The sequence below is a fragment of the Phallusia mammillata genome, chromosome 5 (assembly GCF_965637545.1).
Source record: "Phallusia mammillata chromosome 5, kaPhaMamm4.hap1.1, whole genome shotgun sequence".
Lineage (NCBI taxonomy): Eukaryota > Metazoa > Chordata > Ascidiacea > Phlebobranchia > Ascidiidae > Phallusia > Phallusia mammillata.
The window spans coordinates 17,253,016-17,276,681 of NC_137256.1; the positions used below are offsets into that span (position 1 = coordinate 17,253,016).

The following is a 23,666-nucleotide window of genomic DNA, read 5'->3' on the forward strand; positions in this document are numbered from 1 at the left end:
TTCAAAATAACTTTCCCTTCTTTAATCAAGCACTTTCAGTTATGACCAAGATTGTAATCACAAAGTGGTTTATTACATCATAAACATAAGGGGCTGCAGAAACTCAAAATAACTTTATACCGTAAATAGATTAATTCAAATTAATTTACATTCCTTCTCAATTCCTCCCCAAGCCATTATTCTTGTAAAATTGAGTGTAGTGACACAAATAAAAGGAAATTCTTAAAAAAAGCTTTTCTGTTTCTGTTGGTCTGTGCCCCAATCAAAATGCCTGGTTGCCCACTGGTTGAGAACCGCTGGTCTAGACTCTAGAAAAAACACTTCAATGTAGAGTTTCTTAATGCTTTTTTCCGCCAGGTATCCTAAATAATAACCCAATTCACTTGGAACCCCAGGTAATCTGTCACCGGATAAAGTGACAATTACGCTGACTTTCTCGCTGATGTTCGTCCGTGACATTGTCTAAAAATAAGGGAGCCGTACATTTCATCTAGGCTGTAACCGACCCGCGGTATTGGATGACCGCTTAATATCTGCATTCACAAGACACATATGGGACCCCTGCCACCCTTGTTTTTAAAAAAACTGGAAAAAAACAATGGAACTTGACCATGAAAATGTCGAAAAGCGAATCAATTCGGTTTGGGTCATGCATCGTGGTGGCTGGGCATCTCCGGTGCCGATAACATGTCGCGTAATATACCGGTTTGACATAAGGGTTCACCGGTGATGCGAGCCCCGTCATAAGGGAAGGTATACATGTCTGTTTTTTGCATAAATATAGAGCTCGACAAAGAAACTCGCGTTTGTTTTTTCCCCTCAAAATTAGTTTCTGAACTTAAAGCATAATATTTATCTAACTTGAATTCCGATTTTTAAGTGGTGTAATATTATCTTCGTCTTACTACATCACTACTTAAAACACTGTCATTTTTACTAACATGTGCATTGTAGTTCGAAGTAAACTATAAGGTTTTTTTTTCGGTGGTTTCTTTTTCTGTCGAACCTCATTCTCTTTCCCCAACACGGGTTTTTAGTTTGTAGGGCCCACTCGAATGGTTCCACCAACGTTCCCTCCTGGCGTGTTTTACACACAGTGCGCCAAACTCATTCTCCGATGAGCTCTCGTCACATAACTCTTTATAATACGGTGTAGGTGCTGCGCGTTTATTCATGATCCACCAGTAGTGCCCTCGACTGTTTTGCGCTCTATAACGTTTCAACATTGCGCAGCTATTTCCGGCTGGTGATTGTTTAGTGCAGTGGTTCTTTACCTTTTTGGTGTGGTTTCCCACTAAAGTAAATCACCAAGTTCGAATTCCCCCCTCTGTTATTTTTATAATGATGTTTTGTGCCCAACATTCACCACAAAAGTTTGTCTTTAATCGTTTTTTGTGAAGCGATTTGGTCGGGACCTTAAAGGTATACTGCAATCTTATTTAGTTTGAATAGTGATTTCGTGAGAAAGTAAAATCGTGTGGAATTTTGAAATATCTCATGTGCTTGCATTAGTCATTTATTGCATCACAATTAACAGATCAAATGCCTTTATTCGCGAACAATAACAAAGTCATTGATACTTTTAGTAATGTCTGGGACGTAACAAACGATTTTTGGATTTATATGCGCCTTGTAAAACTGGGTGAAGTTAATCTTACTTACATGTTATTGCGGAAAATATTGTATTAAATTAACTTTCAACGGTTAATTTCAAACCACGGGCCCGAGTTTGGTGACTTCTGACTCACATAATTTCCCTCTAAAAACATAAAATTTCCCACTAGTGGGAAATTTCCCACCGGTTAAGAACCACTGGTTTAGTGTCAATATGTCGCTATGACGCCATTCACCCAGCGAATTTAACTCAACTTAACTCACCATTTTGTGTCAGTTAGTCCAAATGTGATTGAACTACCTGCAATCGTGTTTTAACAAACCTGCTTACAACAAGCTTTTGAAAACATATGAATAAAACCGTGGGTAGTGGTTTAAAAAAAGACATGTGGGTTGGTACTTTGTTTTGCAGGACGTATAGGCCTGTTTTTAAGCTACACGAGCCAGTACAGCTTATGTCTTGTCACCAGGTTTCTAACGGGACCTCATAGGTGAAAACAGTGTGCACTGCCTGCAGTTTCCTTATCACTTGTTTGATGCATTTAGATATAGTGACACTGAACCGAACCCGCATTGGTTCCCGAAAGTAGTTGCTTCGCTATTGTGTACCAGCTTCCTATGTGGTTTTTGCCCGGTTGTGGAGTGCCGTTGGATAACTACACTAGCCAATACGACCTGAGTTGTCAGATTTACTGATGAGACTATGTAGGTCGAAACAACCAAATGTATATGAGAAGAAAGCATGAAAATAAAACCTTAAATCAGGCCAAACATTACTTGCCAAACAACCATGACGCAAGGAGAGGTACAAGTGATGTGCAAAAAAGCTTTATTGAGGTTTACAAACTACTGGGGTTAATTTAAGGATAAAAGCAGTAACTTACGTTGCAACTATACAGGACTGCACACAATAGAACTGTTTGTTGAGACAACGTGTGCGCTTGGGTGCTGCTTGCAAAACCAACTCATTCATTGTTGTTTAAATGGAGTTTTACAGCATTCATACTACGCTTCAAAAAGCCCAATCAATACAGAAGTGACGTTGTGGTAATTTCCTGGCAAAGGAAACTCGCGGGCCACCGACATTAGTCAGATTTATTTGTAACATACACTGCAGTCACCCAGAGCTAAGACACAATCAGCAGTTATTTTTGTGGTCACGTACACAACAATAGTCACACGTGGAAGTTTTACTGTCAAAGATTCATTTTAACCTGTGCTTGCATATATTTGTTTCAGCAGTATAAATATTGAAGGTATTTGAAATTTGTTTGTTTGCTGATTCTATATGTTGTGCGTAATTCAGTTAATTTAATCTCAGTGAAACATTAAAAATGTTTGTTGTTTTAGACGAGGATAGACAATTAACCAAAGTAACAAATCTGTTTAAAAGTAATGCGCAAAATAAATATTGACACGTATTAGATACCTATTCTGAACATGACATAAAGCGGAAATAAACAATTTAATTTACGCATTTGTGTCATACCGTTCAAGTACAACAACTACTGATTGCAAAAATAAAAGTAAACGTTATCAAACTATAGTTTGATTATAATATGACTTGTTTTGGGTTGGGTCCGTGCGGGTAAAAACAGCATGTTTGTTGGTTATATTTCTGCACCAAACAGTTATGTCGTAGGAGGCAATGGTTAATTAGCTTGCTATTTTTAGATATTTTTTGCTATTCTTAGGAATGGACTTTTTGCATATATATTTCGACTTTTCACTTAAATTTCAACCACCATTGGTAAACTTTTGGTCTAAAACTCAGCACAAAAGTGCATGTCGGCAACGTGATTATTTACACATTGAGTAAATTTAGTGCAACAACTGGAGCTAGCGGTCGTTGTTGCTTGTTCAAATACAACGCGGGCACGCAGTAAGAGTCACATGCGATTTCAGCCAATCGCGGTCTGGGATCTCGCCACCGATCCGACGATAGCAGAGAAGAAAATGCTCTGACGGAAGCTGCCAGATCGTCGCCAATGACTGTTATTGGACATCTGAGTCTGCCTACCGGATCACAGGAGACGTTTCGAGGAACCGCGTTCGTGTTTCCGCTTAGGCAGGTTTTATTTGGCCAGAAGCTTTTTACCTACGTTTTTTTTTTTGCAACTGGCTGATACCCCAACTGAAGTACAAAACATTCATGTGAAAGGTTTTTTGTTTGCAGGTCAAAAAGTTCCAATCTTTAAAATGGAAAAAAGAAAAATTGTTGTAACATTCTTTAATGTAAAGTTATATTGTGAGGGCCTAGCATCATTTTTACCCCAAAACAAGGAGGAAGAACCATCATCCAGTACTAAACAACCGGTAAAGGAGATTCAATGCCTTATGACACAATTAGATGTACTTTTTCCAACATCACTGATCTACGTCGTGGAGTATTCTGACAATTACCTGGTTGTTGAAATTGTTGATACTTTACTGGATATAGACGTGGGTCTTATTTTCTATCCTCAAACTCAAGACGAAATCAACGACGCTTTAAAGAAAGAGGGTTTTTCAATTTCTTTTAAGTCCCTTAGTTTGGAAAAACTGTTTAGAAACGTTAAAATTACCGCTGATGAATATCGTGAGCGTAAATCGTTTGGAAATGTAAAGCAGGTACGGATTAATAGTAATTTTGTTCATTTGTTCATTCATATACAAATCAACTTTTATTAACCGAAACTGAACTATATTACTTCTTTACTACATATTTTTATGACAACGTAGTTTAAATCAATTTTGTCACTAAAGGTATTTTATTGGCCAGGAAAAATCAGTTGCGAAGAGCATTGCCAACCAAATGGACAAGAAAGAAGAACCGAACCAAGCAACGTCATCCATAGAAATAAAACGAGAAGACTTTACTAAAACTGGACCAGAAGGCAACACCGAAAAACGAGGAACGTACAAACTAAGGGCAAACGGAATGGCTGCTAACTTTGTAGCGTTTGGCGAAATGATGAAATACATTCCGTCTAGCCTCTTTGAAGCATTTAAGCAAACTTTAAATGGATTCGGTTCATACATTACCGGACTTGCTGGAGGCAGCATAATTCTAATACTGATGTCTGAAAATGAGAAGTTTAGTCAAGAAACATTAGCAGCATTATTCAGCGGCGAAATCTTGAGAAATGTCAATGAGATGCTGCGTAAAAGCAACTACCCTGCACTTTATTCATTGGAGCTTCTCTCCTTCCAATATTTACGGTTGGAACAACAACAGTGGAAACAAAATGTGGAAAAAGCTGAAAAATTAATTGAGGTATTATCGTTTTAACTACAGACCTGATATTCAAAATAGTGCACTGCAAAAACTTGTCACTTGGGGTTGCCTACACATTTGCTCATTATCAAAACGTTTTCCACCTTTGCAGTTTTTTTTCAACAAGCTTTTTCGGATGTGTAATCTAATGACTCCACGTCACCTTAACAAAATCAAAAGACTCCAACAAGTCATACCTCAAGTCACCAGAACATTTATTGTAAACTGATAGTGTTCCGAATAAAACTGGACTGGTCATATATCTCAAATTAAATTCTGTTATATTCAAACATTGATTGCTCTGCTGCGGATAACATTTAACGTTTTCTACGTTTCAGATGCACCGCACGTTAAATGAGAACAATAAGAAAGGTATTGGTTGTCAGTGAAATATTTCTATTGTTTTATACTTTTTTATTAGGGTATTGATGTACGATTTAAAACATTTCGTTCAGCATTCCGTAATTTACAAAATATTTCTGTACTTTCAGATTTATGGTCGAATACTAATGCATTGCCGATGCCAATAATGAAAAATCTGGCTTTATCTGTAAGTTAAACAAACTAATGAAGTGTTGATTAAGTGCACTAATTACTAAACGTTTGCAGAAGGCAAAGGCAACTACTGAAGGCTCAAAGCGACAAGGTAATGCTCATAGTTTAATTTCTCAACAGCAAAATTTGTAATAATTTATTATTTACAGAAATTATTCTTTTCAGTGGCGCAAAGCGACCTACAGAAAAAATTAAGATCACATATTAAAAAAAAACATTCAGTAATTCAGAATTTCAGCATTCAGTAATTTACAAATATTTCTGTACTTTCAGATGTATGGTCGAATACTAATGCATTGCAGATGCAAAGGATAAAAAATCTGGCTTTATCTGTAAGTTAAACAAACTAATGGTATGTTGTTTATGTGCACTACTTACTAAACGTTTTTAGAAGGCAAGGGCAGTTACTGAAGGCTCAAAGCGAACAGGTAATGTTTATAGTTTCATTCCTATACATTTCAGCAAAAATTGGTAATAATTTATTCTTTACAGCAAAGATTCTATTCACTGGCGCAAAGCGACCTAGAGAAAAAGGTAAGGTCACATATTTTTTAAAAATAATGCCTTTTCATAAAATTGCGAAAGGTCTTACATTCCTGCATCGTTAACGCATATGTTTTGCGTAGCACTTGACTCAGAATGGAAAAAAAGTAAAGCCAACACGATAAGCCTGCGCAAAGTTTTTGAAGAAACAGGTAAACAATAATAGTTTAATACACCACCTCTAGTTTTAGGCAAATTTTATCGAGTTCGTTGGACCAAAACGTTTATTGGCCAGCTTTTGGCGGGCCCTCAAAGTGTTGCATCCGTAGAAGTTCAGAATATAGTACGTAAATGATTTTGATTTCATCGTCTAGCTTAAAAACCTTGTTGACGCATAACTGATATGATTTCAACCCCTCGTTTTGTACGTGCTATTACTTGTGTTAATCAAAAAGATCCAACGGTACAACCAACTTAAGCATACGGTATAAAAAAAACTAAACAAACGTACGCTAAAAGTCCACAAATTGACTACAAAACACAGGTGTTTTCAATTTCCGCTGTCAACAAGCTATGCAAATCAAACCCAACTCATGCTACTAAACACGTTCACACAACAGAAGTGACAATTCTTTTTCTGATTGCTTTGAACAGATTTAAAATTGCGGAAAGAGCATGCAAAAGACGTTGACCTCTATGAAGCCTTGCAAGAAAAATATGAGTTGGGTACAAACTTGCGAGACGCACCGTTTTTGCTCAACTATTGTCTGGTTTTACTGAGAATCAAAAGGTACAATGAAGCAACTGCATTAGCTGGTGAGCTGCTGCGGTTATTCAATAATCATTTTCAAACAACTACAGCAGATGAAATTCAACAATTTGCTGACAGCAAAGCTAGAGAGAATAAGAGCTTTGAAGCCATTTTATTTTACTACATTGCGGCACAGTCTGAAGGGACTACTGCAGTACAAGTTCAAGAAAGTTTAAAAAACATTTCAAATGAAACAGAATTGATGATGGAGCAACAAAACTATCTAGAAAATTTTGCCAAACAGTTTGTGGTTCCACTAATGCAAACCGTTTTGGGGAAATTGCGCAATCTTACGTTTGATCACCATTTGAAGAAATGCAGTGCTACAGTTTCATCGATGATAAGCATTGCAAGAGTTTTGTCCAGACTGCCTGATTTGAGTGAAAAGGATATTTTATTAGATGCTATTGCAATGATGAAAAGAGATTTGAGAGAGGAAGCAGAAGAGCACAAAATGTTTGGAAGATGTTACGAAATGCTGGGAGTAATGTACCGACGAGAACACCACACTAATGAATGCAAAAAATACATCGAAACAGCACAGCAAATTTACAACAAAGCCACAGATTTCTTAGACAACGAAGAAAAAGCAAACAGGCTAAGTAACTGTGTTACCGCCGAATCCAGCAAAAATGTTTACTTTGGCGGCAAGCGTTTTCAAGCAGTTGGTGACGACTGGCCTTAGATCCGTAGTTGGTGACGTCTGGCCTTAGATTCCTACTAAGACAATTGTTACTTGGAAATGTTTTTCTACGAGAAACCCGTAAAAGAAAAGTTGATTATAACATGCATGTTTCGAGAGTGTTTTTATTTGCCTTGTATTGCACATTTGTATTCAAAAGTCAGTGAGCTTTGACGTTGTGTAATTTAATTTTAAAGATTGTTATGTTGTGTGCGGACGTCGCTAAAGAAAAACTTTCTTGTATAGGTTGGCTCTATTTTTGATTTTGCTCTGTTGGAATGAATTAGACTTAATTTTCACCAGATTCTAATATTTATTGTCATTGGGTAGAAACCAAGTAAGCTTTGTATTAGGGCTGTGTCCACGTTTGACATGTATTTTGTGATTTAGGCGGATGCGGTGTGTACTATACTGATTGTCGTGTAGTGTGTGTAGGTTATCTTTTGTAAATAGCTTGTTAACTGTAAAACTACAAATTTAAACAAAATGTTATGTCACCATGTGTTATTTTGCTTTGAAACAAGGTCCTTCGTCCTTCAGTACTAAAATAGAAAACGAAGTCCTGTTTTTGACATGTCTTAAATAACTCTTTTATTAACCTGTGTTTGCCTTTTTACGAAGTAGTTTTAAAGTTTGTGTGCAAAACGGTAAATTGGGAATTGAAGTATTTTTAGTTTTAAACAAATTTACATTTTGCAGTAACATTGTGATTAAATATTATTTAATTGTATGTTGTAAAACCAGGCTATGTCACTAAAATAAATATTAAAACCCACTCAAAAGTATGGTAAAAAATGGCAGTCCGGGAGTCAACAAGTCTGTGAACTTTGTCTTCCTCTGTTAAAAGATAGCTTTTCAAATGCTCGCACTGATAAATATCTTTCACAAAGGGATAACTGACGTGCTGGAACCGGCGCAAAAGTTACGAGACCTTGGTGCTGTCGTAAGAATAAAGGCATGATATAGAACATAAACAATGCACACAAACAAATATTTATCAGGGTGAGTAGCAAATTTTATTTCTACTGTTGGACAATATAAGAATATTCCACAAGTAAATAGTGTGACCCAGATTTTCATATTTAGTGTGTTTTCTTTACTTTAGGCAACTATGATCGTTGGTTTCGACATTTTATGCAAGCAACAACAATTACTCATTTATGCAAGCAATAATTATTGTGTTTGAGACCTATTTCATGTTTAAAGAACCAGATTCTGCCACATTTGTTTGCGTCGTTCGCCCCCACATTATTTTGCTATTGCTGGTTGGTATTGCCTTTTCCTAAAGCTGATATATATAATTTACGTATTATTTTTATGACGAAAGCAAGTCCAACTATCTGCAACAGAAGTGTGACTCCCACGCCGGTACTAACACAAAAAACTGTTTAATCATTATACAAAAAAACATCGTCAGGGATGTATTATTATGTAGTTATTGCCTCTTCATAATCATTTTTTAATTAAATGGTGTAACACGTAATACCAACACATTGTTGGCCCAAGTTAAAAAAGTAAAAACTATCAAAAAAGGTTCAGCACCACGAACCTTTGTTGGTCACGCTTGCTTCTGTTCGGTAACATTTTTCTACGTTTCTTACAAATCAAAGAAAGCAAAGCTGAAGGTGCTGGTATTTCAGAAATTGCAGCAACCATTATACGTAGACATACCAATAAATAGTAGTAGTAGGGAGATGGTCCGAAGATTCTCCAGTTCCGTGCAAGACATCCGGTTACCTTGACCTTGACCTTGAAGACGTCTTAAGACTTCCGCAGGAAGTCTTGGCTACGTCTTGGTTTCCGACTTCCTCATCTTGAAGACGTCTTGAAGATGCGGACTTCCCCATTCTTGAAGATCAGGACTTCCTTTTGAAGTTGTTCCGAAGGAAGTCTTACCTTGGCGAAAGTTTTCAGGTGACGTTGCAGGTGTTTTTGTTACGTGGAATTTCAAAGGAAGTATGTGTAAGACTTGCGCAAGACCTGTGTGACCTTGTTTAACCTTTCCGGTATCTGTGTTCAGGTGTTGTTGACCTTGGGGTGTGAGACTTTTATTCTAGAGGGAATTTTGTGTTTGTGTGTGAATGCCTGTTTTCACATTTGTTTAGGTTTTGACGTAGTCAAATATATGTATTAATTTATTTGTTTGTTTGTTTGTTGTAAGAAAGCGGGTCATGACTTTCGAAACAACCGAGACAGTAAACCGTCAATAGTTTGCGTGCGTCATAGACTTTTTACGCTGCGTTTCTAGTGTCGTCCGCCAGCTGTGGGGCGTTTCGCTGGATGAATGAAAAACGCGTCGTCCGCCAGCTGTGGAGTTTCGCCGGATGAGCGAACGCGCGTCGCGCTCGATTGCGTGTCGGATGAGCGGCGCTCGCGCGCGCGCGGCGTTTCGAATGCGTAATCCCGGTAGAGATTGTTTTTTCGTTTCGATCTTTTTTATTTCTCTCTCTCTCTCTCACACACACACACACGTAAGCACAATTAGAGCAGCTTTTGAAAAAGTTGTTGCACGAAGCGATCGTTTGCCCGGTAATTAGTCAAAAAATGTTATGATAAGTTTTATCGTGGCGCTGTGCACAGCTGTTTTGTGTCTGTTGGCGCCGAACCTATTAAAATTTTAATTGTGCGGATATGGCGCTCGATTTCACATTAAAACTCGAGCTGGCCGCATTTTGGGTGAAATAGGATACCTCGTTTCCTATGATCTCACTGATAAGCTGTTACTGATGCAGTCATTGCGCATATGCTATTACAGTAGTCCTATTTATTTGTGTCAGTTTTTTCATTCAAACGATTCCACGTGTAAAATCACACACTTATATATCCGAGAAAGAGAATACATATACACATTGAAATAACCCATGCAAAGACAAAATGAACATACATTAAAGAAAACACAAAGAAAAAAAAATTACCCTGACATCAAACTTTACAAGTGTAGCTTTAAATTTCCAGGGGATCAGTAGAAATACCATCTGATTTAATTTTTCGTTTGCAATACAAATAGGTTAGGCCTTTTTTGTATTGGTGATAAGTAAACATTTTTTCCTTTCTAAGTATAAACACATGGTTGCAGGCAGTAAAATCGTTTTGTGTTTTTAAAACATCCAAATAGTGATGCCATCGCAAATCATCGACCTTTCCTTGACCCTGAAATTCATGTTTTTAGGATTTTCTATTGTCAACCGAAAATTTTAGTTTGTATCATGGTTGCATAAACCATTGTTAACCACGCCGGCAAAAATGAAATCGGTTAAGTGTGATAACTCTTATCCCAACTCCAACTCTCGGCCTAAATCCTTACCTTTGATAAAAAAAAAACACATCAACGCTGGGCCTTTAAAGTGCCTTGTTTTCAGGCCGCTCAAGGAGCAAGGCTCAGCCACAAATCTGTCATATTGCTTGTTTGTTTATCATGTCAACGGTAGTTCAAGATCTGTACAGATGTTGTGTGGACAAAAACAACCCAGTAACTGATTAACAGGATTGCAGTCGGGTGTTGTACGATTATAAACAACAATGGGTTGCTTATGCCGTTTGCAAACGAGTCGCAAATAAAACCCTGGGCAGCGATCATAAACTTGACAAAGTCAAAACGTGATCTATTATTGTGTGTAAACCTATCAGTGATGCTGAAACCGATAAAAGGCCAATCCGTTAGTTCCCATAGCCAAACCCGTTTTTTTTTTCGTGTGTGATAAAGTTTATAATTGCATTTTAATAAAAAAAACTGATTATAAAAAATCTTTTGCAGAAATGCTGTCAAACTGATTGCGAAACTGTCCTTGATTAGGGTTGAGTTATCCGGATAACGGTTAACCGAGTAGATTGTTTGCTATCCGATATCCAGACTTTTTGATCGGTTAACCGGATAACAAAGTAGGAATAATGCGTAAGCGTTTCATCAATTTCAGAAAACCATGCAATTAATGTGCAGTGAGAGAGACGTAACGAACGATTTCCTGTCTATCCAAATGTAAGCCTATGTTCACTTCGTTTTACCTATTACCGCTGGTAAATCGATAAAAGTATGTTATAAATGAAACGCAATTCAAATAGCTATTACACGTATTGTAAGATGAGAAAATTGAAATATAGGCCCAGGACAATTTTAAAGAGGACAAAAGCCCTGTTTGTGACCTTTTTTGCGCTCGGAAAATGACCATAAAAGGGCAAAATGTGAAATGATTGATGTATCGTGCCGTTTAAATACACTATAGAAGCACTAAATGTTATAAATGCGTAAACTTGTTATGTGCTGGACAATTATAATCACTGAAACTAAATTTGCTCTACACTTATATGCTGTTCTAATAGTTTTTTATATATCTGGGTAACCTTATAGCTAGATTAAAAATATCCGTTGTTAGAATAGTTATCCGTTGTTAGAAATAGAAATTATTGATATCGAAGTTAGCCTACTTGTGATGCGTTTAGGTGTATTTGCCTGTAGAGACGTGTTTGCAATCGTGCTTCTTCCACATAACAACCGGGAACGGATTTAAGTCCACCAATCAATTGATGTAACCGTTTGTTGCGGTCGCGCTATGTGCTGCAATTTGTTTACTCAAATGCAAACACAGTAAAAAAGTTTACCACCTACGAGCTTGAAGCTGTAAAATAGTTTTGATTGCACTAAATACAAAAGGTAACACATGTTCTCTTACCCGTTTTAATGCGACAAAAAACTCTTAATTTTTATTGCAGTCGGGTGCTGCACGATTATAAACAACATTGGGTTGCTTATGCCGTTTGCAAACGAGTTGCAAATAAAACCCTGAGCTGCGATCATAAACTTGACAAAGTCAAAACGTGATCTATTATTGTGTTTACAGAAATGCAAACATAGTAAAAAAGTTAAGGGTTACCACCTACGAGTTTGAGCTGTAAAATAGTTTTGATACACTGAAGACAAAAGGTAACAAATGTTCTCTTATCCTATGAAAAAAATCTTAATTTTAGCATGAACTAATACGAACGCGCTAAAGTCAAACTGGTTGCTACAGAAGAAAGTGCTCTGAAAGAACACCTACACTTTATTTTTAATGTATTGCATTGCACATGCAAACAACACATCTTTTTACTTTTATTCACACAAATTAACTTTTTCACCAACATGTACTGTTTAATGAAAGATCGATATTTTTCGAAACTAGCAAACAAACAAAAAACGCCTCTACAGACGTGGAAAGCGTGACTTTGTTTGTGTTGCTATTAACAGAATCACGTCGATAAAGATAATTTTGACATCTGTGTGTGTTAGGCTTCTATATCATCGCTTTTTCAAAACTCTTTTAGTCACAAAATTGTGCATTTAACAGTAAAGCCTACACATGAAATTGCCGGCGATACACTTTTCAACAACCGAATTCATGCGGTTTTATGCATACGATTGGAGCAGGTCTCAACGTGCCCCTGGTATTTGATTGCACTATTTCTCCCCACTCCACACATAACAAAACCAGGGTATCAATACAATGTAAAGAAACACAATATTATTCGATTAGCCAATCTAAATATAACAACGCGCAAGCTCGAATTTTTACTACAACCGAAAACCGAGCAAGTTGTTATTGCGGGCAAACACAGGATAGCTGGAAACCGGCTGGAACTTTATCAGATATATGCTAAAACAACTTTGTTCGAAGTTTAGCCAAGACTACAGCTGAATTTACAAATTCCAATGAAAGAAAAACGTAATCCAGGCTCAAAATTGGACATTTATGATAAAGGAGTATAAAGAAGCGCAATAAATTACACTTTTTACAGGTGAAATTTATAAAATTTCACTTCATAAAACGTCGCACAGAACATGAAAAGTTCGATTTATACTTGAACCAGCTCTTGCAATTGTTGCATCACATTTTCTTACGATTGCACCATTGTGTGCGCGAAAGCTGGGACGCAATCTTCTACCTAAAGGGGGCAAGACGTAGCCGGAAAGGGGGCAAAAGAAAAGGGGCAAGAGATTGCGCCGCTAAGGCCGGAACAGGAAGTTTAAGGCATATTCGGGGTTGATATCTTGCAACCTTGTGCTAATAACTTCCTCCGCTTTACAACTTTATGCTATTAATTTATTTAAATTTGAAATGCTAAAATTTAAATTAACTTAAACACGCCAATTTTAATTTGGTTTTTGATTCTATTTGTATATTTGTTGGCCTACGGCTGGACCCCTTTCTTTGCATATTTGCTTACTGCGATCCACTAGCGTGACAATTTCCTTTTGCATTTATATGTGACAATAACCTAAGTTGTATGTTATTTTTGTCACTTACATCGACCCGCTTTTAGCCCACAACGAACACAACAAGTTTTTTTGATTCATACGTGACTTTGTCTCATTAAATGTTCCCTGTAACCAATCACCAAACGCATTTGCAAATTTTTTACTGTATATTGTTTACAAAAGCAAACTGCAATCGTTCGACAAGCACCCAAAAATTGCACTTAATACAAATAATATGCGACAACTAATACGAGAACACAGGGCACAAAATATAACACATAACAATTTAAAAACATCTATAGATGGACCTAAACAGGGTCCCGTTCGCCAGGTCTTTAACCTGAACTTGGCGACGCTGCTTGGGCGCCTTAGCACGTCTCTCTGCGCGTTGCTGGTTGGTGCCTTGACAGTATAACCTTCCTTACCACTAAATAACTGTCGTTTCGTCAACTGGGGGCAGTTGTATATCAGCTTGGTCGCGGACCTGACTTGCGCAGGTTCCTTGCAAGGCCCTTCCACCTGGAGGCTCTGTCGTGGCGCCAACAGTCAGTCTTTTTAAAGCACACCTAGCTGGGCAGTTCGGTCAGTAGGTGCTGGATTGTTATGGGGTTGTTGCCGGTCGTTCTGACACGACCCGTGGCCTTAACGGCCCTGTCATGGCCCGATCTGTAAAAATATATGCAATTAGTATGTGTGTAAAGAAAACAAAAAACATGGAATAATACAGTACATGGGTTTAAATTTAAACTATCATAGATACATCAATTGAAGGTAACTAGGTCCTGGTTGGTTCTGCTGGCACCTCTACTGGGACAGCAGCAACACTTCAAGTAGTTACAGTTTTAAAATCTGAGGTACATTAAAAGCATTCATACTTGTTTGCAACGGCTTTTGATGGGCACTTCAGCACACTCTATTATCAGCCAGGAACAGTAGCTATATCTAGAATGATAGGTATAAACAACCGCCAACTTTAATTAACAAAAAGCATACCTGCTGATGATAGCCACAACTGCACTTCACCAAATTGCCAAAGACATTACTGCCTATGATATTGCCATGTCTTGCACATTCTTTCACCTCTTGCCATTCTTTCACCTCTGTCCATTTTAAGTCATGTGTAGACTGTAAGCCCATCTTGTATCACATCTTCATATATCCTGCAGCCTTTCATTCCAATCTTGGCAGTAACACCTGATTCAGGCACATTTAATGTCAGAAAAATGTTCTGAATTATATATATAGTGAACTAATTGTGAGCAACATAAAAATCATTACAACTTAGTGTAGGTATAAGTTACAGTGCAAAGCATAGTTTTGAAATGTCTCACAAACAACTGATAAACTACTCTTACAATCTCATACTGTGACTAGTCTATGGGTGTTGCAAAACAACTGCCTATGTTAGCCTCTCATCCATCCGCATACACATTATTGTTGCAAAATATTCTACAACAAGAGCTTGCAACCTTAAATTAAACAGCAAAAACTTGACTGGCCAAACAAATAGTGAGCATACTACCAAGTTACACCTGTGTATGAATGTAGAGTCTAGCTTTAAAATGTCTCTAAAATAGGTGACCCCATGATCATTCATATTGGCGAGTAATAGTTATTGTTCTCAGTAATGAAGTTGACAGGAAAAACCTTAACTGGCTGAACAGAGCTTGTAAAAACAGTTCCATCAAAGCTAAACTTACAGTCATACAGCAAACATGCTTTCAACCGAGTTTCCAAACTGTTGCAACATACCTTTTGGTGCAGTGTCCATAGTGACATGATAAAGTCTTTCCTGGTTGACAACTTAAGCATCAGCAGGGGCCACGACTAAGTGATTATTACCGTCTGGCGGTAATTACCGACACCTGCTGCAACTTGGGACAAAACTCAATGTAAAGTTTCCCGTCTGCAGTAATCTCGGCAAAATCAAGGTTTTCTTGAGCATTGGCCATTTTCATCAAACAGTTTACTACAAAACACAACTATTCCGGCTTAGGAAAGCCAAAAAAAGGCATAAAAACCTGTTCATTGACACAGGTACCTGGATTTTGAGTTTCGCGCAAGTGTCGGTCACGGTCAAGCGGGCACGGGGCAAATGAACCAATAGGAATCCCTAAAATCCCAAATGTTTCAAAAATCCCAAATGTTCCAAATTTTGGGAAGATGGGTTGCAGTTAAAGGGCCAAGCTGGGACGCAATCTTCTACCTAAAGGGGGCAAGACGTAGCCGGAAAGGGGGCAAAAGAAAAGGGGCAAGAGATTGCGCCGCTAAGGCCGGAACAGGAAGTTTAAGGCATATTCGGGGTTGATATCTTGCAACCTTGTGCTAATAACTTCCTCCGCTTTACAACTTTATGCTATTAATTTATTTAAATTTGAAATGCTAAAATTTAAATTAACTTAAACACGCCAATTTTAATTTGGTTTTTGATTCTATTTGTATATTTGTTGGCCTACGGCTGGACCCCTTTCTTTGCATATTTGCTTACTGCGATCCACTAGCGTGACAATTTCCTTTTGCATTTATATGTGACAATAACCTAAGTTGTATGTTATTTTTGTCACTTACATCGACCCGCTTTTAGCCCACAACGAACACAACAAGTTTTTTTGATTCATACGTGACTTTGTCTCATTAAATGTTCCCTGTAACCAATCACCAAACGCATTTGCAAATTTTTTACTGTATATTGTTTACAAAAGCAAACTGCAATCGTTCGACAAGCACCCAAAAATTGCACTTAATACAAATAATATGCGACAACTAATACGAGAACACAGGGCACAAAATATAACACATAACAATTTAAAAACATCTATAGATGGACCTAAACAGGGTCCCGTTCGCCAGGTCTTTAACCTGAACTTGGCGACGCTGCTTGGGCGCCTTAGCACGTCTCTCTGCGCGTTGCTGGTTGGTGCCTTGACAGTATAACCTTCCTTACCACTAAATAACTGTCGTTTCGTCAACTGGGGGCAGTTGTATATCAGCTTGGTCGCGGACCTGACTTGCGCAGGTTCCTTGCAAGGCCCTTCCACCTGGAGGCTCTGTCGTGGCGCCAACAGTCAGTCTTTTTAAAGCACACCTAGCTGGGCAGTTCGGTCAGTAGGTGCTGGATTGTTATGGGGTTGTTGCCGGTCGTTCTGACACGACCCGTGGCCTTAACGGCCCTGTCATGGCCCGATCTGTAAAAATATATGCAATTAGTATGTGTGTAAAGAAAACAAAAAACATGGAATAATACAGTACATGGGTTTAAATTTAAACTATCATAGATACATCAATTGAAGGTAACTAGGTCCTGGTTGGTTCTGCTGGCACCTCTACTGGGACAGCAGCAACACTTCAAGTAGTTACAGTTTTAAAATCTGAGGTACATTAAAAGCATTCATACTTGTTTGCAACGGTTTTTGATGGGCACTTCAGCACACTCTATTATCAGCCAGGAACAGTAGCTATATCTAGAATGATAGGTATAAACAACCGCCAACTTTAATTAACAAAAAGCATACCTGCTGATGATAGCCACAACTGCACTTCACCAAATTGCCAAAGACATTACTGCCTATGATATTGCCATGTCTTGCACATTCTTTCACCTCTTGCCATTCTTTCACCTCTGTCCATTTTAAGTCATGTGTAGACTGTAAGCCCATCTTGTATCACATCTTCATATATCCTGCAGCCTTTCATTCCAATCTTGGCAGTAACACCTGATTCAGGCACATTTAATGTCAGAAAAATGTTCTGAATTATATATATAGTGAACTAATTGTGAGCAACATAAAAATCATTACAACTTAGTGTAGGTATAAGTTACAGTGCAAAGCATAGTTTTGAAATGTCTCACAAACAACTGATAAACTACTCTTACAATCTCATACTGTGACTAGTCTATGGGTGTTGCAAAACAACTGCCTATGTTAGCCTCTCATCCATCCGCATACACATTATTGTTGCAAAATATTCTACAACAAGAGCTTGCAACCTTAAATTAAACAGCAAAAACTTGACTGGCCAAACAAATAGTGAGCATACTACCAAGTTACACCTGTGTATGAATGTAGAGTCTAGCTTTAAAATGTCTCTAAAATAGGTGACCCCATGATCATTCATATTGGCGAGTAATAGTTATTGTTCTCAGTAATGAAGTTGACAGGAAAAACCTTAACTGGCTGAACAGAGCTTGTAAAAACAGTTCCATCAAAGCTAAACTTACAGTCATACAGCAAACATGCTTTCAACCGAGTTTCCAAACTGTTGCAACATACCTTTTGGTGCAGTGTCCATAGTGACATGATAAAGTCTTTCCTGGTTGACAACTTAAGCATCAGCAGGGGCCACGACTAAGTGATTATTACCGTCTGGCGGTAATTACCGACACCTGCTGCAACTTGGGACAAAACTCAATGTAAAGTTTCCCGTCTGCAGTAATCTCGGCAAAATCAAGGTTTTCTTGAGCATTGGCCATTTTCATCAAACAGTTTACTACAAAACACAACTATTCCGGCTTAGGAAAGCCAAAAAAAGGCATAAAAACCTGTTCATTGACACAGGTACCTGGATTTTGAGTTTCGCGCAAGTGTCGGTCACGGTCAAGCGGGCACGGGGCAAATGAACCAATAGGAATCCCTAAAATCCCAAATGTTTCAAAAATCCCAAATGTTCCAAATTTTGGGAAGATGGGTTGCAGTTAAAGGGCCAAGCTGGGACGCAATCTTCTACCTAAAGGGGGCAAGACGTAGCCGGAAAGGGGGCAAAAGAAAAGGGGCAAGAGATTGCGCCGCTAAGGCCGGAACAGGAAGTTTAAGGCATATTCGGGGTTGATATCTTGCAACCTTGTGCTAATAACTTCCTCCGCTTTACAACTTTATGCTATTAATTTATTTAAATTTGAAATGCTAAAATTTAAATTAACTTAAACACGCCAATTTTAATTTGGTTTTTGATTCTATTTGTATATTTGTTGGCCTACGGCTGGACCCCTTTCTTTGCATATTTGCTTACTGCGATCCACTAGCGTGACAATTTCCTTTTGCATTTATATGTGACAATAACCTAAGTTGTATGTTATTTTTGTCACTTACATCGACCCGCTTTTAGCCCACAACGAACACAACAAGTTTTTTTGATTCATACGTGACTTTGTCTCATTAAATGTTCCCTGTAACCAATCACCAAACGCATTTGCAAATTTTTTACTGTATATTGTTTACAAAAGCAAACTGCAATCGTTCGACAAGCACCCAAAAATTGCACTTAATACAAATAATATGCGACAACTAATACGAGAACACAGGGCACAAAATATAACACATAACAATTTAAAAACATCTATAGATGGACCTAAACAGGGTCCCGTTCGCCAGGTCTTTAACCTGAACTTGGCGACGCTGCTTGGGCGCCTTAGCACGTCTCTCTGCGCGTTGCTGGTTGGTGCCTTGACAGTATAACCTTCCTTACCACTAAATAACTGTCGTTTCGTCAACTGGGGGCAGTTGTATATCAGCTTGGTCGCGGACCTGACTTGCGCAGGTTCCTTGCAAGGCCCTTCCACCTGGAGGCTCTGTCGTGGCGCCAACAGTCAGTCTTTTTAAAGCACACCTAGCTGGGCAGTTCGGTCAGTAGGTGCTGGATTGTTATGGGGTTGTTGCCGGTCGTTCTGACACGACCCGTGGCCTTAACGGCCCTGTCATGGCCCGATCTGTAAAAATATATGCAATTAGTATGTGTGTAAAGAAAACAAAAAACATGGAATAATACAGTACATGGGTTTAAATTTAAACTATCATAGATACATCAATTGAAGGTAACTAGGTCCTGGTTGGTTCTGCTGGCACCTCTACTGGGACAGCAGCAACACTTCAAGTAGTTACAGTTTTAAAATCTGAGGTACATTAAAAGCATTCATACTTGTTTGCAACGGTTTTTGATGGGCACTTCAGCACACTCTATTATCAGCCAGGAACAGTAGCTATATCTAGAATGATAGGTATAAACAACCGCCAACTTTAATTAACAAAAAGCATACCTGCTGATGATAGCCACAACTGCACTTCACCAAATTGCCAAAGACATTACTGCCTATGATATTGCCATGTCTTGCACATTCTTTCACCTCTTGCCATTCTTTCACCTCTGTCCATTTTAAGTCATGTGTAGACTGTAAGCCCATCTTGTATCACATCTTCATATATCCTGCAGCCTTTCATTCCAATCTTGGCAGTAACACCTGATTCAGGCACATTTAATGTCAGAAAAATGTTCTGAATTATATATATAGTGAACTAATTGTGAGCAACATAAAAATCATTACAACTTAGTGTAGGTATAAGTTACAGTGCAAAGCATAGTTTTGAAATGTCTCACAAACAACTGATAAACTACTCTTACAATCTCATACTGTGACTAGTCTATGGGTGTTGCAAAACAACTGCCTATGTTAGCCTCTCATCCATCCGCATACACATTATTGTTGCAAAATATTCTACAACAAGAGCTTGCAACCTTAAATTAAACAGCAAAAACTTGACTGGCCAAACAAATAGTGAGCATACTACCAAGTTACACCTGTGTATGAATGTAGAGTCTAGCTTTAAAATGTCTCTAAAATAGGTGACCCCATGATCATTCATATTGGCGAGTAATAGTTATTGTTCTCAGTAATGAAGTTGACAGGAAAAACCTTAACTGGCTGAACAGAGCTTGTAAAAACAGTTCCATCAAAGCTAAACTTACAGTCATACAGCAAACATGCTTTCAACCGAGTTTCCAAACTGTTGCAACATACCTTTTGGTGCAGTGTCCATAGTGACATGATAAAGTCTTTCCTGGTTGACAACTTAAGCATCAGCAGGGGCCACGACTAAGTGATTATTACCGTCTGGCGGTAATTACCGACACCTGCTGCAACTTGGGACAAAACTCAATGTAAAGTTTCCCGTCTGCAGTAATCTCGGCAAAATCAAGGTTTTCTTGAGCATTGGCCATTTTCATCAAACAGTTTACTACAAAACACAACTATTCCGGCTTAGGAAAGCCAAAAAAAGGCATAAAAACCTGTTCATTGACACAGGTACCTGGATTTTGAGTTTCGCGCAAGTGTCGGTCACGGTCAAGCGGGCACGGGGCAAATGAACCAATAGGAATCCCTAAAATCCCAAATGTTTCAAAAATCCCAAATGTTCCAAATTTTGGGAAGATGGGTTGCAGTTAAAGGGCCAAGCTGGGACGCAATCTTCTACCTAAAGGGGGCAAGACGTAGCCGGAAAGGGGGCAAAAGAAAAGGGGCAAGAGATTGCGCCGCTAAGGCCGGAACAGGAAGTTTAAGGCATATTCGGGGTTGATATCTTGCAACCTTGTGCTAATAACTTCCTCCGCTTTACAACTTTATGCTATTAATTTATTTAAATTTGAAATGCTAAAATTTAAATTAACTTAAACACGCCAATTTTAATTTGGTTTTTGATTCTATTTGTATATTTGTTGGCCTACGGCTGGACCCCTTTCTTTGCATATTTGCTTACTGCGATCCACTAGCGTGACAATTTCCTTTTGCATTTATATGTGACAATAACCTAAGTTGTATGTTATTTTTGTCACTTACATCGACCCGCTTTTAGCCCACAACGAACACAACAAGTTTTTTTGATTCATACGTGACTTTGTCTCATTAAATGTTCCCTGTAACCAATCACCAAACGCATTTGCAAATTTTTTACTGTATATTGTTTACAAAAGCAAACTGCAATCGTTCGACAAGCACCCAAAAATTGCACTTAATACAAATAATATGCGACAACTAATACGAGAACACAGGGCACAAAATATAACACATAACAATTTAAAAACATCTATAGATGGACCTAAACAGGGTCCCGTTCGCCAGGTCTTTAACCTGAACTTGGCGACGCTGCTTGGGCGCCTTAGCACGTCTCTCTGCGCGTTGCTGGTTGGTGCCTTGACAGTATAACCTTCCTTACCACTAAATAACTGTCGTTTCGTCAACTGGGGGCAGTTGTATATCAGCTTGGTCGCGGACCTGACTTGCGCAGGTTCCTTGCAAGGCCCTTCCACCTGGAGGCTCTGTCGTGGCGCCAACAGTCAGTCTTTTTAAAGCACACCTAGCTGGGCAGTTCGGTCAGTAGGTGCTGGATTGTTATGGGGTTGTTGCCGGTCGTTCTGACACGACCCGTGGCCTTAACGGCCCTGTCATGGCCCGATCTGTAAAAATATATGCAATTAGTATGTGTGTAAAGAAAACAAAAAACATGGAATAATACAGTACATGGGTTTAAATTTAAACTATCATAGATACATCAATTGAAGGTAACTAGGTCCTGGTTGGTTCTGCTGGCACCTCTACTGGGACAGCAGCAACACTTCAAGTAGTTACAGTTTTAAAATCTGAGGTACATTAAAAGCATTCATACTTGTTTGCAACGGCTTTTGATGGGCACTTCAGCACACTCTATTATCAGCCAGGAACAGTAGCTATATCTAGAATGATAGGTATAAACAACCGCCAACTTTAATTAACAAAAAGCATACCTGCTGATGATAGCCACAACTGCACTTCACCAAATTGCCAAAGACATTACTGCCTATGATATTGCCATGTCTTGCACATTCTTTCACCTCTTGCCATTCTTTCACCTCTGTCCATTTTAAGTCATGTGTAGACTGTAAGCCCATCTTGTATCACATCTTCATATATCCTGCAGCCTTTCATTCCAATCTTGGCAGTAACACCTGATTCAGGCACATTTAATGTCAGAAAAATGTTCTGAATTATATATATAGTGAACTAATTGTGAGCAACATAAAAATCATTACAACTTAGTGTAGGTATAAGTTACAGTGCAAAGCATAGTTTTGAAATGTCTCACAAACAACTGATAAACTACTCTTACAATCTCATACTGTGACTAGTCTATGGGTGTTGCAAAACAACTGCCTATGTTAGCCTCTCATCCATCCGCATACACATTATTGTTGCAAAATATTCTACAACAAGAGCTTGCAACCTTAAATTAAACAGCAAAAACTTGACTGGCCAAACAAATAGTGAGCATACTACCAAGTTACACCTGTGTATGAATGTAGAGTCTAGCTTTAAAATGTCTCTAAAATAGGTGACCCCATGATCATTCATATTGGCGAGTAATAGTTATTGTTCTCAGTAATGAAGTTGACAGGAAAAACCTTAACTGGCTGAACAGAGCTTGTAAAAACAGTTCCATCAAAGCTAAACTTACAGTCATACAGCAAACATGCTTTCAACCGAGTTTCCAAACTGTTGCAACATACCTTTTGGTGCAGTGTCCATAGTGACATGATAAAGTCTTTCCTGGTTGACAACTTAAGCATCAGCAGGGGCCACGACTAAGTGATTATTACCGTCTGGCGGTAATTACCGACACCTGCTGCAACTTGGGACAAAACTCAATGTAAAGTTTCCCGTCTGCAGTAATCTCGGCAAAATCAAGGTTTTCTTGAGCATTGGCCATTTTCATCAAACAGTTTACTACAAAACACAACTATTCCGGCTTAGGAAAGCCAAAAAAAGGCATAAAAACCTGTTCATTGACACAGGTACCTGGATTTTGAGTTTCGCGCAAGTGTCGGTCACGGTCAAGCGGGCACGGGGCAAATGAACCAATGGGAATCCCTAAAATCCCAAATGTTTCAAAAATCCCAAATGTTCCAAATTTTGGGAAGATGGGTTGCAGTTAAAGGGCCAAGCTGGGACGCAATCTTCTACCTAAAGGGGGCAAGACGTAGCCGGAAAGGGGGCAAAAGAAAAGGGGCAAGAGATTGCGCCGCTAAGGCCGGAACAGGAAGTTTAAGGCATATTCGGGGTTGATATCTTGCAACCTTGTGCTAATAACTTCCTCCGCTTTACAACTTTATGCTATTAATTTATTTAAATTTGAAATGCTAAAATTTAAATTAACTTAAACACGCCAATTTTAATTTGGTTTTTGATTCTATTTGTATATTTGTTGGCCTACGGCTGGACCCCTTTCTTTGCATA

General features: G+C 38.5%; 4 long non-coding RNA genes across 4 annotated transcripts; all 4 read right to left on the reverse strand.

Annotated features, from left to right (window-relative positions):
• Positions 1-13,784: 13,784 nt before the first annotated feature.
• Positions 13,785-15,963, reverse strand: LOC145228433 (uncharacterized). The gene is made up of 3 exons (XR_013860070.1): positions 15,383-15,963; positions 14,624-14,824; positions 13,785-14,296 (listed from the first exon to the last, which is right to left on the reverse strand). It is a non-coding gene; the product is annotated as an uncharacterized LOC145228433 (long non-coding RNA).
• Positions 15,964-16,303: 340 nt separating this feature from the next.
• Positions 16,304-18,483, reverse strand: LOC145228437 (uncharacterized). Its single transcript, XR_013860074.1, has 3 exons — positions 17,902-18,483; positions 17,143-17,343; positions 16,304-16,815 (listed from the first exon to the last, which is right to left on the reverse strand). It is a non-coding gene; the product is annotated as an uncharacterized LOC145228437 (long non-coding RNA).
• A 339-nt stretch (positions 18,484-18,822) lies between these two features.
• LOC145228438 (uncharacterized) lies at positions 18,823-21,003 on the reverse strand. Its single transcript, XR_013860075.1, has 3 exons — positions 20,421-21,003; positions 19,662-19,862; positions 18,823-19,334 (listed from the first exon to the last, which is right to left on the reverse strand). It is a non-coding gene; the product is annotated as an uncharacterized LOC145228438 (long non-coding RNA).
• A 338-nt stretch (positions 21,004-21,341) lies between these two features.
• On the reverse strand, positions 21,342-23,285 carry LOC145228434 (uncharacterized). The gene is made up of 3 exons (XR_013860071.1): positions 22,940-23,285; positions 22,181-22,381; positions 21,342-21,853 (listed from the first exon to the last, which is right to left on the reverse strand). It is a non-coding gene; the product is annotated as an uncharacterized LOC145228434 (long non-coding RNA).
• Positions 23,286-23,666: the final 381 nt, after the last annotated feature.